The 13,587-nt window shown below is 48.6% G+C and overlaps 1 pseudogene; it reads left to right on the forward strand.

The window, feature by feature from the left end:
* The window catches only part of LOC112676305 (sodium/glucose cotransporter 1-like), a 90,797-nt pseudogene extending 83,402 nt beyond the window's left edge, over positions 1-7,395 (forward strand).
* Positions 7,396-13,587: the final 6,192 nt, after the last annotated feature.

Genomic DNA, 13,587 nt, shown 5'->3' on the forward strand with positions numbered 1-13,587 from the left:
TGCTGCCTTCAGCCCAGGGCATGATCCTGGAGACCCTAGATCGAGTTCCACATCAGGATCCCTGCATGGAGCCTGCTTCTCCCTCTGCCTGTGTCTCTTCCTCTATTTCTCTCCGTGTGTCTCTCATGAATGAATAAATAAATAAATAAATAAATAAATAAATAAATAAATAAATATTTTTTAAAAAGAAAGAAAGAAAGACCTGCCTTAGAGGAGTCTCTTGTGCTTCAAGAATTCACACCATTGTATCATTTGCTTTCCAAAAGATAATTTCTTCCTGGGCAGATTTGGTCTGAGCTCCCTTATGCATGCAGGAAAAAGGCAAGCTCTGATTTGTTTTCCTCCTTTTGCAATGTAATCAACTTTCAACTATGTCATAGATGATGTAGTGTGCATGCTCCTCCCTCACACATATCAGAGTGTAAGAAAATATTATTCTGTTGCCTCTGTACATGGATGTGTCATATTTAGAGATTTCATACCCACAGGGAGATGTACAGTCACAAGCTCCTTTTGCCTTTCCTTCAGTGAAGACCATCTCTTCCAAGCATTCTTAAAACTGAAGATTCTGAGGTGCCTGGGTGGCTCAGTCAGTTAAGCATTTCCTTTTGGCTGGGGTCATGATCTCAGGGTCCTGGGATGGAGACTTGAGTTGGGCTTCCTGCTCAGTGGGGAGTCTGAGATTTTTTTTTCTCCCTCTGTCCCTCCTCCCACTCATGCTCTCTCTGTTTCTGTCTAAATAAATAAATAAATTGAAAAAAACAGGGGCACCTGGGTGGCTCAGTTGGGTAAGTGTCTGCCTTTGGCTCAAGGCATGATCCCAGAGTCCCCAGTTTGAGCCCTGTGTCTGGTTCCCTGCTCAGTGGGGAGTCTGCTTCTCCCTTTACCCCTCACCCTGCTCATGCTCTCTCTCTCTTGCCCTCTATCAAATAAATAATTTTTTTAAAAAAGCCTAAAGATCCCAATTAATGATTCAATAATTTTATACATAAGACTTTCTTTTTTAGAGAGACGGAGGGGGAGGGGGCAGAGGGAGAGAGAATCTTAAGCAGGCTCCATGCTCTGTACAGAGCCCTTCACAAGACTGTCTCACAACCCTAATATCAAGACCTGAGCCAAAATCAAGAGTCAGACACTTAACCAACTGAGCCGCCAAGGTGCCCTTATCCATGACTTTGAAAGCATAGTTTGCCAGAAGGTTTTTATTTGTTATTTGGATCATATCTTAACTTGTTTCCCCTAACAACACTGAGTAGTTGGGCCTGATAAGTTCCTGAGCACAGTGTATGAGATGCTGTGTGATCTGGCCCCTGCCTAATTCTTGGCCCTTGCCCTCTTGATGCACAGCCCCAGGGCTCCAGCCATTCCTAACCATTTACAGTGCTGATTGCCTAACTGCCAATATGCCTTCTCTGGCCTCCCTTCACTTGCATAAACTGTTCACTTTATCAGGAATATCCTTTTCCTCTTCCACCTGGCTGGTGCTTCCTAAGGGCCCATATCAGGTATCCAGTCCTCTAGACCAATCTAGTGCTCCCTGCTCTGTTCAGCTCACCAAGACCAATTGCGCACCAAGAATGTAGGGGGAAGGGGACTGGCTTCTGCAGATGCCAGAACTGCTTCTCTCTGCTGAGAAGTGGCAGGGGCAAGAGGAACAGGCTTGTCATAAGAATCTGCCTCCCACTGATGACACCAACATTGAGGTATTAGGGCCTACTGCCAAGGAAAACTGGGGATCTGGTCAGTGGTTCTCTGCCCCTGGTCCAAGGTTACAAGGACATTGAAGGTACCCTCTTTGACCTAGAGAGTTTCTCTAGGCCCTCTCTCCCCCACTCTGCTTCAGATGGCATTCTCATCTGGCTTCTGCTGCCCATCTGTTTCTAGATCTTCCCATTCAGCACATCTCCTTCCTGTGGATTGTCCACCTGTCTTTTGGTTTCAGGTCTTTCTCCAAGATATTTGCCCACATACTGTATCTTCTGTCTCCTCTGACATCCATCCTCATCTAAGTCAGGCTCCAAGTACAGCTCCAGAGACAAGGTGATGTTCTTACTCTAAAGAGTTGACAGCCTGGTAGGAGACAGATGATACCCAATAAGCAGATAAAGATTTCTGATAGTGATGCAGTATTACTTAAAAGATAAAAAAAGGATTGTGGAAAAAAAAAAAAAGGATTGTGAAGGGTATCAAGGCAGGCTCTGGGGGCAGGGGGTATACAAGGACCTTAGCCAAGATGGTAGGGATAGACTTCTAAGAAAATGACCTTGAATCTGAACCCTGAAGGGTGAGCCAGAAATACCAAGATCTAGGGAGACACCCAAGCAGAGAGAAGGGCAAGTGCAAAGGCCTGAGCCAAGAGCAAATAGGCAGGTTCAACATGCAGGAGGAAGGTTGCACACAGGGGCTTAAGTGGAATGACCCAAGGGGAGACTGGCAGAGCCAGGTGAGGGCAATTCGTGGGCAGGGTTGAGATTTTACTCTGATGGCAGGCCACGAGAAGCCATTGGATAGTTTAAGCAGAGGCATGGCATTTTCTTTTTAAAAAATTTTTTTTAGATTTATTTATTTATTCATGAGAGACAGACAGAGAGAGAGAGAGAGAGAGAGAGAGAGGCAGAGACACAGACAGAGGGAGAAGTAGGCTCCATGCAGGGAGCCTGATGTGGGACTCGATCCCGGGTCTCCAGGATCATGCCCTGGGCTGAAGGGAGCCCTAAATCACTGAGCCATCCAGGCTGCCTGAGGCATGGCATTTTCTAATACATGCTTTGAAGAGCTCACTCTGGCTTCTGTGAGGACAGTGGGCAAGCAGGAGGCCAGGGAAGAAGGTCACCTATGTGAGAGAAGATGGTGGTTCAGGATTAGGGTGGCAGCCATAGGATTCTGGACACATTTTGGAGGCAGAGCCAACAGGATTTGCTGATGGGTTGGTAGAAGGACAGGATGGAAAGAAAGGGAGTAGGGATGACTCCTGAGGTTTCAACCTGAGCAACCAGGGGGATAGAGGTATCACCCACAGCCCATGGGGAAGACTGGGGTCTTTTTGAACATTGACATTTGAGATGCCTATTCATTATCTTACTTAAAAGTGTTTCCAGTGTTTCTTAAGTTCTTTGGCCTAAGAGAGAGTGCAGGTGTCTTAGGTGTTTTTTCAACCCAAGAAGGTATGGCCTCCTCACTGGTGCTTACATTCTGCTTCCTTCCACAAGGTATTTAAAACCTTTGTTGTGATGAGTTTAACTTCAGAACTCAACTAGTGGGGAGGTGAGGTTGAAGGTTTGTCTCACCACCCATCTCCCACCAAGTGACTCCCTTGTGGCTACTCCTTTGGTAGGGTGCCTTCTGGGGGCTGACCAGAGGACTTCTGATTGGCTTCTCTCAAATGTTGTCTGAGTTTGCCTACGGACCTTGGAGCTGTGAGGCAAACAGCAAGTGCCCCCTGATTATCTGCAGCGTGCACCACCTCTACTTTGCTGTAATTCCCTTCATAATCAGTTTTTTCACCATCCCAGGGACCTCCTTATTCACAGACCTGATTCCAGATAAACATGTAAGTGTGGCCATGAGATTGTTCTGGGGTCAACCTTCAGTCCCAGCGCCCCAAGGAGCAGTAACTTGGTTCCACTAGTTTTGAAGAGTTATTGAATTCCTGCATTCTTTTTGAAAGTGGGAAGGCTGGGGGCTGGGAGTGGGGGGGGGGTTAGAAATAGGCAAATAATGGAGAAAGGGCCCTGCCTCAAAAACAAAACTCAACTGAAAAGCTTCTCATCAGTCCACCATTTAGGTAGCCACTTAGAATGAGAAGTCTGGCTTTTAAAATGCAAATTTTCCTTAGAAGTGTTAAGTTCCCTAACCTCGGTATGAATTAATGTAATCAGGGCAGTCCCAGCTGCCACCTACCCTCAGGGAATTAAGCCAGTAGGAAGGGGGAGGGGACAGGAATACAGGCGGCTGCATGTGGCCAGCTCAGGGCTGAGTGCCTCTCAGTCTTCTCCTGCATGCTCATTCCCACATCCCAGGAGGTAGGTATCAGTCACCCCAGTTGAAATATAGGGAGTCTAAGCTCAGAGAAATTAAGTCACTTGTCTAAGGTACCAAAACTAGGTAAGTGGCAGGGCTGGGCCCCAACCTGGCTCCACTAGATCACTTCCATCAGCAGGTCCAGCAGGCTTCACAGGGGACCTGGCCCAAGTCAGAAAGCCCCGTCACCTCCCAAGTTTAAAGGGGAGATGGGTTTGTGAGACTATTTGCCTGTCTGGTAATTTTTCCGGGGGTCGGGGTAAAAGCCATAAATGTGGAAGGCTGCCTCCAGTTCCCCCTCTTCTCCCCCACCCCAACTTTGTGCTTTCCCTATGGTTACACTTCCTGCTCTGCAGTTTCTGTTTGATTCATTCCTCTCCTGTGCACAGAGCCCAGTTGGAAAAGGGATGGAGCACCTGGGGAGGACAGCCAGGATCGTCTGGGATGTGCATACCCACTGCATCAGTGACAGTAGAGAGACTTCCCTGATCCCAGTACCTTGAGAAACTGGCGGTGGGTGATGAACTTGATTTTCTGTTGCTCAGGGTCTTAATCGCTTAGATTGTCTGCTGTTCTCTTCCTCTCAACTTTTTGGTTGTGCCCACTTCTCAGGCAGCCAAGTACCTATTGAGTGTTTCCCACCTGCCTTCCAGTATGCCAGGTGCTCTGGAGAACACAAAGCAGCTGCCAGTAGGGGAGGGAGAGATAAATAGGAAAATGAAGCTTCTGGATCAATGTCAGTGGACCAGGCCCTCTGCTCACCACCTACCACGGGAAGCAGGACAGCAGGCACACAAAGCCAGGCTCTTCCAGCGCACCCAGCAACCTCTTCCTCAGAGGTTGATAATGTCGTTGGGAAGGCAAACGAATACATATGGCATCACAGGAAGCAATTAAAGGCTAAACCCAGTCTCTGTCATTAACGCAACAGAATGTTAGTTTTGACATTTTAGTCTGAGAGGTGGGGCTGGGGCAGGTCTCGAAGTGGGCTGGCTGGGGAGGGGCAAGCCCAGCCCACTCACCTCCCTGCCATATGTTGGAGGTGGGGGTCCTGGGATTCAAATATAATGAAGCTAGTATAATAGATCAAAATCTGTTCCAGGATAGGCTTGGTGGAAATGTTCACCTAGTGGACCCTAAAAAAACAAGCGACGACAATTGGCTGGATTTTGTTACTCCCCAAAGTTTCCATGTGTGTTTTCAGAATGAGAACAAAATCACAAAGCAGAAAGGAAAGGAAATCCCTACAACATCTGCAAATGCCTTGTTGAGTTTGAACAACTCAGCTTAGCTGGGGGGCCAGGTAAACCTGATAAAGCCTCTTCTGGGCTGGGTTAGTGCTCTGAGAGCCAGGAGGACCTCCTTCTCCACCAGAAGCAGCAGACCAGAGAGGATGGGCAGCTACTCCCACCCTGAAGGGCACAGTTCCTAGACCCACAGGACTGGACAGGGCCCAGAGCTCATTGCCTCCCACCCCTTACTATACACCTGAGGCCCAAGCAGGTTGTGTCACCCTGTGCCAAAGCCATGGAAGCACATGGTACCAGAGCCAAAACAGAAACCCACGGTTCCCAAGTGCCATGCTTTTCCCCCACTCGCCTCTGTTCCTTCCGTCTCATGTTGAGGTTGAACCACCAGGTCTTGTCTCAGTCCTTGGAGACCCTGGTGTCTAGCTGCCAGCCGTGGCTGGCTACGGTCTGTGACAGGGCCCTGGGTGGCGACGTGCCCCTGCTCTCCCCCTAGCTCCACCGGCTCTGTTGGAGTTTACGAGATAGCCAAGACGAAAGGATAGATTTGAATGCAGAAATACAAGGGAAGAGACCCACACCCAGAGCACAGCCAGGTGAGAAGGAAGACCCAAAACCTGCAGGGGGATCCTGTTTAGAGTGTTCTGGGTGGGTGTTGCCTGCACTGTCACCCTAGCACCCCTGCTCCACAGTCACCCCTCCCAGAAATGCTCTTCCAGGCTCTTCTGCCCCTCTGGGTGTTGAGGTTGAGGTGTCTCTGGACTTCTGTGTGGAGCCTTCTGGGCTGGGAAGAAGCAGCAGATGCAGTGAGCCACCCTTGGAGGGGCAGGGTAGGGCGAGGAGACAAGGGGTTGGGCCTGGGGGTTGGGCACAAGCATGAAGCAAAGGGCACTGCAGGAGATGAGGAGCCGTGGAGGGAAGGCAAACAATGATGCGCCCAGCAAAGTGAGGCCTTAGGACTTGTCGCGGGATTAGCCTCACAGAGATGATGCTGTACCTCAAGAGCAGTCTGGGGGAGGAAAGGGGGAGAGGGCTCTGGGGAAAGAAGTCTGAGGACAGTTAGCTTTGAGTCTCAGCAAGCAAAGAGACAATGTTCCATGAAGGTGCTCCAGAAGGCCCAGAGGAAGGTTTTCAGCAGATGGGGTCAGAAAGGGAGTGTTGGGGCCACAGGGGAGGGTGACCTGAGTGTCTTGGGGCCCTGACGCAAACAAGGATAAAAGCCTAATGAGATTAGTCCTGAGTCTCAGGCAGACAGTGCCTGGGGAGCCTGTGAGTTTAGGGGAGGAGGCAGCAATCTGGGCCCCCCCTCCACTCCTGCTAAGGAAGTTCAGAGCCCAGAGAGGCCTCAGGCTGCCTCCTGACATCTGTAGAGGAGGCCCTGGGCAGGTGCAGAGCAGAGGAGTAGACTCTCCAGAGTAAGGCTGCCCCACATACCTCGTGGATGCAAGGCTCCCTGCAAATTTCTCTTCTCTGCATGGGGGGAACAGGCTCACTGGGGGCCAACAGTGTACCGGGGGCTTATTGTTGGTGCACCTCCTAGTTCCTCTTCTCCCTCCACAGTCGTGGGAGGAGGATGACAACAATGATAATGATAGTGGCTAATATTTACTGCCCACATGGGATGTTCCAGGCAGTGTTTAAATTATACCTTTTGTGATAAGTACAATTATTATCCCCATTTAGAGATGAGGAAACTGAGGCACTGAACAGTTAAGTAACTTGCCCCAGGCTTCATGTCAGCCAGGCACTGCATGACTATATAACATGAGTGTGGAGAGTGTGACACTCAGGACTTCTCAGCACTGACAAGAGATGGGTCCCTGGCTTTGGAGCCCTCTGGCTGCAGCCTCTCTCCCCTTGTAACAGAGGTTTCTCTATCCCTGGCCGACGGGTTCCATCATCCCTGGTGCCGCCTCAGCCTCAGGTCACAGCTGGCAGGGAGGCTGCCCAACAGAATGAGACAGAGAACAGGTCACAGCGAACACTGCCGGGTGCGGCTCTCGGACCAGGCGGCCGCGGCCAAGGGACCCGCTCCAGCGTGCGGGAGCTAGCCGTGGTGCTGATCTGCGCCTCCGCAGGCCCCGCAGCAGCCCGCAGGAGCTATCCTGACAGACTCAGCGACGTTTAAGCCTCAGAAGGCGTTTTCGCTAATTTGAACGGAAGCGTTCCTGTAATTCAAGTGCCCAGAGTGACTTACTTTGGGACAGGCCGTGAGAGTGATACATTCCCTGAGAGCTTGCCATGGAGAGCAGTGTCTGGTTCCAGGAATTAGGGGTTTCTTCCAGCCTCTGGAGAGTAGCGACTGGGGAGGCAGATTTAGAGGAGCAGCCACTTGCTCTAGACCTGTCCAGCTGTGTTCAGCCATGTGCCTAAGACAGAGAAGGGTGGGCGCTCCAGGACCGGGACCCAGCTGAAGGCTCTGCCAGTAGAAAGCAAGCATGCCCCCAGGCAGTTCCCGCCCCACCACCACCGCACTCCCTGAGCCCTCATCCCATATCCCACTCTCCCAGGTCTCTGAGGATAGTGGTAGGGCTTCCGTAGCAGGGGCTGAGGACTGACCCTCATATTGGAGACAGTCTTTTGGTCTTCCTGTGGGACTGCCCGCTAAGATGGGACACCATAGAAAGTCCTCCTTCTTGTGTCCTCCTGACCTTTGCCTGTTCCTTCTATTCCAGATGTATTCGAGGAGGCCGAGGGCTGCCTCTGGAAGATGTGGGATGTGTTCTGTGGACTAGAGCCACAGCCAGGCCCCAAACTGGCCCCAAAAGAGGTAGCCGAGGAGAGCATGGAAAGTGCTGCCATATCTGAAAGAATAGAGCACTTGTTGGAAGGAACAAAGTGCCATGACATATCTGAAGGGACACAGCACGGTGACGTGTTGGAAGGGACAGAGTATGATGACACGTCAGAGATGCCCTTCTGGAGAGAAATTGCCAATGCCAGCGGGTTCCTCTTGATATCGACTATAGTCCTGTTGCACATCTACTACTACTAAGGCATCTGGGGCCCATGGGCATCTGGGAAGGGCAGGCAAACTGCAGCCCCTTCCAGACTGCCTTCTCATCCAGTGGAGAAAGTCTTTCCTACAAGGAGACCCCTGGATATGGGACCAGAGATTACACTAATGTAAACACTCCTTCAGTGTCACAAATCAAGTGCCACCAGCTGCAGGGCATGCGTGCTGAGGGGACAGGGTGAAGTCCATTTGCGACTCCAGAGACTATGCAAATGAGAACATCTGTTCCTTTACGAAATGAGTCATTTTCTCCAAATGGCTCTACTGCATAAACACTGACTTTCACTTTAAATTTAATTTTGGCTTTTTATTTCTAGATATATTTGGGATTTTTGCTTGTGTTTACTTCCCTGTAACCATTTCCTTTCTATATCCAACCTCCATTTGCTTTGTTCTCCTTTTTAAAGGTATGCCCTGCTGGCAAAGATGCCATGTAGTGTAAGCGCCATCCCCATGCAGGGTTCCCACCCACAGGTGCTGTGCCCACTGCCGATGACCTCACAGGCCAGCTGGAGCCAAGGCTGCCCATGGGTGGGACTTTGGCTCCTGCCTGGACCAGTGGTGGAACTGAGGCAGTCTCTGCTCAGCGGAACAAGTCTCCCAGCAATTCAGCACTATCTGGCTACAGTCAAACTGCACCCTTGAAGGACAGGTGGAGAGGAAAACTTCCTCCTTGCTGAGCTCTTCCTAGTCCCTTCCAGTCTACCTGCAATAGGCATGTTTTTGGGCATTGGGCCCAGAGCTAGACTCCCTTAGCTGTCAAGTATAGGCCACCCTGGGCTGTGTTTCTGCAGGGACTCCCTAAGCTGTTCCTTCCACTTCCTTCTTCTCAAAAATAAATCATTTGTGTCTTTAGAAAAAGTTCCAGGTGCCTTGAAGTGATTTGGCAGGGGCCCACCCAGCATCACAAAAATCACATTCTGAAGGCACATACAAATGCAGTCTCTTCTCCCTAGTTTATCCCTTCGGCTGACATTTTTGAGTGCCTACTATGTGCAAGCTCCAGCAAGGAAATAGCTGCGAACAGAGCATAGGCAGCAGACAGTGAAACTGTAGCCATGACAGCCAGCATTTATTGTGGCCTGCTGTTTTGCTGCCCAGGGTAAGTGCATTATCACATTCAAGCCACAGAACCACCCTTTGTGGAAGGACTAGAATTAACCACATTTCACAGGGGAGAGGACAGACTCAGCAAGGAAACTGAGTACACTGAAAATGGGCATAGGGCCTAGGACAGCCCTGCCTAACACCAAGGCCACACACTGCCCCACCACGTATTGTGTATACAGCAGGGAGGCCCACCTAGTCTGAGACAGGGAAAGCTTCCTATGACCAAAGGAGAAGGTCAATTAGCTGGACAACAGAAGCGACGATGTGCAGAAAGACACAAGGCAAGAGTGCAAAGCATCTTTGAGGATGCCAAGACATGGCTTGTGCATAGGAGAGTAGTGGGAGATGGGGAGGGCAAGGTGAACAGGGGCCGGACTTGCCTTATATACTTTGGGATACTAAGTTCCTGGGAGCTTCGGCAGGAAAGGACAGGATCATATTTGCTGCCTGCTGCTGAAAAGATGAAAGGGAAGCAGGAACACCCACCAAGAGACTGTTTAGAGCAATCCAGGCAAGTTGGTATCAGAGAGGAAAAGAGAAGGGAATGGCATCAAGAGAAGCCAGCAATTAGAAATAACAGAATTTGACTGATTAGACTTGTGGAGAAAGAGGCCAGAGTGACTCTCTGGGTTGAGCATGTGGGCAAAGGGTGTGCCAATTCCAAAGATAGGCCGTGTTGGGAAAGGAGTGGACATTGAAGAAAAGTTGAGCACCACTTGGGACATGTTGAGTTTGAGTGGCATGAAGATACTACTGCCATTTTGACAATCGTACACAAATAATTGTTGTACATGACAATCTGATCCATGTGGTGTCTTCCCATTTATTTAGGTCTTCTTTAATTTCTTTCAACAATGTTTTGTTTTCAGTGCTCAAGATTTTTACTTCTTTTGTTAAATTTATTCCTAGGTATTTTATTCTTTTCGATGCTATTGTAAATGGAGTTTTGTCACCTTTGCTAAACTTGTGTCTAGTTCTAATAGTTTCAAAGTGTGTTCCTTGGTATTTTCCATATATAAGATCACATTGTCTACAAAAATATAGTTTACTTTTTTCTTTCTAATCTGGATGCCTTTTGTTTTTCTTTCCTAATTGCTTTGGCTAGAACCATCAAGACGATGTTGAATAGAAGTAGTGAGAGCAGACATTCTTGTCTTATTCCTGATCTTAGGGGGAATGCATCCAGTCTATCACCATTGAGAATGATGTTAGCTGGCCAACAAGCACATGAGAAAATGCTCTGCATCACTTGCCATCAGGGAAATACAAATCAAAACCACAATGAGATACCACCTCACACCAGTGAGAATGGGGAAAATTAACAAGGCAGGAAACCACAAATGTTGGAGAGGATGGAGAGAAAAGGGAACCTTCTTGCACTGTTGGTGGGAATGTGAACTGGTGCAGCCACTCTGGAAAACTGTGTGGAGGTTCCTCAAAGAGTTAAAAATAGATCTGCCCTATGACCCAGCAATTGCACTGCTGGGGATTTATCCTAAAGATACAGATGCAATGAAACGCTGGGATACCCGCACCCCGATGTTTATAGCAGCAATGTCCACAATAGCCAAACTGTGAAAGGAGCCTCGGTGTCCATCGAAAGATGAATAGATAAAGAAGATGTGGTTTATGTATACAGTGGAATATTCCTTGGCCATTAGAAATGACAAATACCCACCATTTGCTTTGATGTGGATGGAACTGGAGGGTATTATGCTGAGTGAAATAAGTCAATCGGAGAAGGACAAACATTATATGGTCTCATTCATTTGGGGAATATAAATAATAGAGAAAGGGAATAGAAGGGAAGGGAGAAGAAATGGGTAGGAAATATCAGAAAGGGAGACAGAACATGGAAGACTCCTAACTCTGGGAAATGAACTAGGGGTGGTGGAAGGGGAGGAGGGCGGCAGTGGGGGTGACTGGGTGGCGGGCACTGAGGGGGGCACTTGACGGGATGAGCACTGGGTGTTATTCTGTATGTTGGCAAATTGAACACCAATAAAAAATAAATTTAGTATTACAAAAAAAATTGAAGAAATTGTGGTACGAATTTTGAATAAATTGAGTTAACAATAAAAAAAAGAGAGAGAGAATGATGTTAGCTGTGACTTTTTGCAGATGTTCCCCTCTACTCCTAGTTTGGACTTTTTGGATTTATTTTTTTAAGAAATGGATATTGGATTTCACTAAGTGCTTTTTCTGCATCTATTAAAATGATCATGTGATTTCTGTCCTTAATTGTGTATGTGTGTGTGTGTATCTATCTATCTATCTATCTATCTATCTATCTATCTATCATCTATCTATATTGGTATATAACATTGGTATATTACATTGATTCATTTTCAAATATTAAACCAACTTTGCGTTCCTGGAATAAATTCCAGTTGGTCATGGTATATAATGCTTTTCTTATGTAGCTGGATTTGGTTTGCTGATATTTGGTTGAGATTTTCCTTCTCTATGCATAAAGGATATTGGTCTATCGTTTTCTTATGATGTCTTTGTCTGGCTTGGATATCAGCTAATTTTGAGTAAAATTAGCCTCATAAAATTAGTTGGGAAGTGTCCCTTCCTCTTCTATTTTTCAGAAGAGTTTGTGAAGGATTGGTATTAATTATTGCCTGGAGACATTTAAGGGTAGATATTCAGTTGGATAGAAGGGTCCAGAACTCAGGAGAGAGGATGGGGCTAGACACCGATTTGGAGGAGACAAAACAGTGGGCAGGCCTAGCTAAGAAGGGAACCTGGTAGAGGAGGCCCATAGCCAGGTAGGTGAGATTGTGTGGGAGAACAGGAGGAGAGAGCACCTAGACAGAGCTGTGAGAAACACGAACGTTACTGGTCATGTAGAGAAAGAAGGTTTTACAAAGGAGACCAAAGAGAGTACAGCCTGATTCTTGAAAGGAAGCCCAAGACAGTGGCTATGGGAAAGGAACATCCATACTTGGCCACAGCATGGGTCAAGAAAAAAGAGCACAGGGTCTCGGCAGCAAGATGATCAGGAACCTTGGCCAGTGACTTTGGCCACAGCCCTTTGGTGAGGCAATAAAGGAACCAGCATATTATGGGTTGAGGGGAGATGGGTACATGAGGAAGTAGAGGTCTTCAAGCACTTGTTTTACTGAAGGAGGAAAGGCTTCCTCTTTAGGCGCCTGTTTTGAGAATGAGACTTACCTGAAATCCCAGCTGGGCTTAGCAGCCAGTCCCTTTCAGAACATGAACACTTACTTGGGCTAATCCTCTAATTCCAAGGATGCCAACTTCTCTGTTTCTTTTAGGAAAGGGAAGCCCCAGTCACTGAAAGAACTATAAGAAGGTGTTCACTTGAGGATTCTGGTTATGCTGATGCTGTTTACTCTGGATGGACTGGGCACCCCATAAGCCTGGGAGGTTCTGTCCCATAGGAAATACTGCTGTTGGTTGGTTCTATAATGAGGAAAACCTCATTTGAGGCAGAGAGCCTCAAAAAGCTCCCCTCCTGAGCTTTTCCAACAGAAGTCAGGACTGGTTTGAGAACTAGCATCCTGCCAGACCAGGTAGGGAAGGCTGGCAACAGTAAAGGGTCCCCGAGCCTCCTACCCTCTGCAGCCTGGCTTTTCCTCCAACCCCTTTAAGCTCTCCAGCCTCCTTTGCCAGTTTCATTTGGGGGAGAAGAGAGGCAGGTGGAGGCCTACATGCAAGGCTGGTCAGAGGGCTGCCCCGGGGCTGGTGTAGTTGGCCTCAAGCCAGCTGGGAGCTTACTCTTATGGCTTCTCTGTTCTAGGGGAAGATCCCCGTTCTGGGCATGCATTCCTAGGGGGCCTCATACAGTGCATACTCCTCCTGAAAGAGTCCACATGGGCTGGCACTTTGACCTTCCTTCCTGCCACCCATCATGAGAGAGGGGCAGAACTGGCTAAGCAGGGCAGTGTTCAGCCACACCCAAAGGCCTGGTCACTCAAGTGTCTAAAGTTTGGGTAGTGCCTGGTCCAGCTGTGTTCCTTCCCCCAATATAACTTCTGCCCCCTCCTTTTTCCTGGAGAGCTCAGCCCTGCTCTCTACCTTCTCAGGGGACACTTGGTCCCAGCAGAGAGTCAGGATATCACCCTTCTATCCCTGGGCCTTGGATTTAGCCCATGCCTCCTCACCTGGCCACCATGACCCAGTCCTTTGAAGCTGGGTGCTTCCCCTTTGCAGGAGAGAGGGGAG

This window comes from Canis lupus, chromosome 26 (assembly GCF_003254725.2).
Source record: "Canis lupus dingo isolate Sandy chromosome 26, ASM325472v2, whole genome shotgun sequence".
Taxonomy (NCBI): Eukaryota; Metazoa; Chordata; class Mammalia; order Carnivora; family Canidae; genus Canis; species Canis lupus.